Source organism: Alexandromys fortis, unplaced genomic scaffold, assembly GCF_014885135.2.
Source record: "Alexandromys fortis isolate MF-2015 unplaced genomic scaffold, M_Fortis_MF-2015_v1.1 scaffold_113, whole genome shotgun sequence".
Lineage (NCBI taxonomy): Eukaryota > Metazoa > Chordata > Mammalia > Rodentia > Cricetidae > Alexandromys > Alexandromys fortis.
This window is the reverse complement of record NW_026067988.1, coordinates 3,323,779-3,327,797: the sequence shown is the minus strand read 5'-3', so window position 1 is coordinate 3,327,797 and position 4,019 is coordinate 3,323,779.

Genomic DNA, 4,019 nt, shown 5'->3' with positions numbered 1-4,019 from the left:
TAATAATAAAGAAACTGCCTCGGCCCTCATAGGACAGAAAATTAGGTAGGCGGAGTAGACAGAAGAGAATGCTGGGGAAAAGAAGCTTAGTGGAGGAGTCGCCATGATTCTCCCGCTCCAGACAGACACAGGTTAAGATCCTCCCTGGTAAGCCAGCTCGTGAGCTACACAGAATATTAGAAATGGGTTAGAGTAATATGTAAGAGCTAGCCAATAAGAAACTGGAACTAGCCGGGCCAGGCAGTGTTTGAAAGAATACAGTTTCCGTGTAATTATTTCGGGCATAAGCTAGCCATGCGGGCGGCCGGGTGCCGGGGACGCAGCCCTGCCGCTCCTAATTCAACACAACTCACCTTTTAAAGGCAAGTTTAGCAGTCATTTTTTCTGTGGGTCCTGCATGTCCAGTTTATACTGCATAACATCAAGTTATGCCACAGTCTAGGCAAGAACCGTTTATTGCGCAATTGTCACATTGAAGGCAAATTCCATAGTGAGTTTATTCAATGCCCATCAACCTCTCTGAAGTAAATGGTGCTGCTAAAAGGAGCTATATTTCAACGCTAAGAAAAGTTTACGTTCGTAAAACTTTTTTTTAAGTACATAAATTTTCATGAAAAAGAAAAAAGCAAACAAAACTTTTTACAGAAAAGTAAATGAAAAGGAAAATTAGGATGGAACTATAGTAGAAACCTTATGTTAAGCAGTCAGGAAGGTTGTTAACATCTGTTATCCTAAATTCTTCTCATTCTCTTCAAGATCTCTGAATACACTTTGATTTTATTAGGTGAATGTGAAATTGAGTTCACCACATAACATTTTATATGGTAAGCAGTTTTGTTTAGCTTTAAATATTTTAAAGTTCTGGTCATTAAATACAGGTATGTTTGTTCATTCAGTTCTATTTATTCTATTTATGGTGACTAACATAACCCCTGCTTTGTCATCTATAATTTAAAGTCCGGGCCCTCAGTAAATAGAAGAATATCTAGAAGAAGAAAGAGGAAGGGTAATGGAAGAATATAGACAAGAAAAAGAATAATGAAAAAAGTAATAATGAGAGAGAAGATTGGGAGAAGAAGCAGGAGGAGTTGGTTAGAAGTTCTGAAAAAATTCTCCATGTGCTGTGAAGTTTGTCATGGCTGATACTGATTTTCAACTATATATTAAGTAGAATCTTCCAAGAGGAAACTGCTCAAAATATCTGTAAGAAATCAAAACAATTAGATTCTTTTGGTAGAAAGACTTTATCTAAATTTTGTCAGAAAAAATTCAGGAATTGCATAAAGAAGTCAGATCTAGCTGAGGTCCTGGATTTCTCACTTTCTATTTGGACAGTGAAGGCATTTAGAACAATTGCCACCTGCACCTGCGTCTAATGTCATGTTTTTCTGGACATGATTGATGACTGTATACAGAAGCTCTAAGACAAGATAAACTTTTACTTGCTTAATTTGCTGTTGCCAATTATTTTGTCATATTAATAAAACTGATATCATTGTAAATCTGTGAGATAATTGCCATTTGCTGAGAATTGAGTTACGGATTTAACAGTTTACTTTTTCAAACCTACCAGTTTACACTATGACCATGTTACTATAGGTATATGTTCACATATCTTAGTGTTCGTATCATAAATTTTTGTTTTTAGATGTTTAGATGTGTGCATATGTAATGAAAATTTATATTCTGACATTAAATACCCTGATTATGTCTGTGTGCTGTCAGAACATGTGCTTTTAGAATAATGGATGGAGCTCCATGCTTGTAGAATATGGATCCATTGACTAAGTAGCTTTTACAAGAGTATAAATTTTATCTGCTCCAAAAAAAAACTACTCTTTGTTCCATTCTCTTTTATTATGCAAGAGTATTAAAATAGCACATTCTGATTTTTAAATGGCAAGCAAAATATTATATAATGAATATGTACAACACTTTTGATTGAATCCTAAATATATACCCTCTCAATCATTTTCAAATATGGAATATATTGTTTGATGCAATATTTATAACTATAGTTATTAGTTCTGACTTTTCATGGTCTAAAGACACTCTATTTTATGTACTGAATATGCAGATAATTTTCTGAAGACATAAACATGTGTGTGTATATATATATTAAAAATTACTATTTTACTATGAATAAACATTTTAGCATTCTACATGCAGAATATTATATGTCATTTAATCACTGAATAATATAATTCATGCTATAGTAGATGGGTAGCTTATATGTGGAACATTTGTTTTTGCTGATTTTTGCTCATGTTGATAATCTAGTATTTGTTATCTCATGACCTCTATACAGCATCATTGATAAATGCTCAATGTTGAGAGCAATAGAGTGAAGAGTAAGTTTGATTTATGTGAAATTTCATGTATTTCTATTTCTGTTTTACTTATTAACACTTTTGACACTTGATATTTTGCATCATTTCTACCACTTTATTCTCAATATACCATTTATAAGACAGTGTATCTCATATTCATTTTTGACACCAGCGATAGGAAGGTTGCAAATAGTCTAGCTGAGCAGAGTAAGTGAGCATAGGATAGGTCAGATTCACTCTGGCAAGAAATTGGATGTTACAATGGCTCCCAATTTATTTGGGGATTTTCTTATAAACCACTAGATGGGAAACACCATGAAGTTGAGGAAATGGCCTGTGAAATAAAAAGAGCCTGTGATAAAAAGGAAGAGAACTGACGAAGGATTTTAATTACTTAGCATAATGTTGAAGACTTAAAAAAAAAGTAAAGTTCAGAACTGTATAATATTGCTTCCGAGCCAATCAAATCACTCCCCAGTAATTGGTTTCACTTAGACTTAAACCAAGATTATATATGTATATGTATATATCAGAGATATTGTTATTTATAAATATATAGCAGCAATTATCTAATAATTAAAATTTGTCATCTACATTATACATGATAAAAAGAGAAATAGTGATGTACTCACTATTCATAAATATTCACTATACACATTGATAAAATTAGTTCACCTGATTCATATTTTTCAAAAATTATAGTTTATATTAAATCTAATTCTTTAGTGTTTTTCATAGTAGACATCCATTATTTGATCACGTATAACAAGAAGAAATATACACAAATGCTTGAAATAGTTTCCTGAAATATCAGCTAGAAACTACATTTACTTAATATGAATAGTTCAATAAACAACATTACGTTTTGTTACATTTGATACAAACTATTTTGTAAAAAATGTAGATATGCATGTTTCTAGAATTGCTAAACAAATAAATAAAATCTCTCAATTACATATTCAAATAAAAACATTTAAAATGACAAAGATTAAAGTGCAACTAATCCACTCTTTTCTTACTATTATAAAACAAAATTCAAGAGAATAAAAAGTTTAAGAAACTTATTCCAAAGAACATGATCTTCAGCATTATTTTCTCAATGCAAGTTGTTGCAACTCTCTAGACAGCTTTTTTATTATCTCTTATGGAAAACTCGTATCTTCCAGATATTTTATCTCTGGATCTAGATCTCTAAATTACTAAAGAAAAATCCCTCACTAGAAAAATATCCAGAATGTTTTAAAAAATATTTGAGCTGTGATTTCTTATTACTTATAGCATTTTTAAATGCTGAAATAAAAGATAGATTACCACCATAGATTAAAAATATGTTGATGGGGGAAAATTGAAACATTTTTTTTTAATTTTCAACAAATGTGTCAAGCCAAGGTCTAGAAATTATGTTTATCTTAATTTACTATAAAATTTAGCAAAAGTGTACACTATTTTCACTATTTTCCAAATAACTTACTTGGTAACTCTCATTTTCTATAACAAAATATAGAACAACACATTGCTTAAAACTGCTGCCTTTGAATGTCAACTCATGGTTCACAAGGCATCTATGCCACTTCAATATATATAACCCTGATGATGTTCCTTGGCATCCCAGTCTCTCATTTGGAAAACAATAAAAGTCATATCAACATATATACATAGAGAACTAAGAGAAACAATAAAATACTGGAA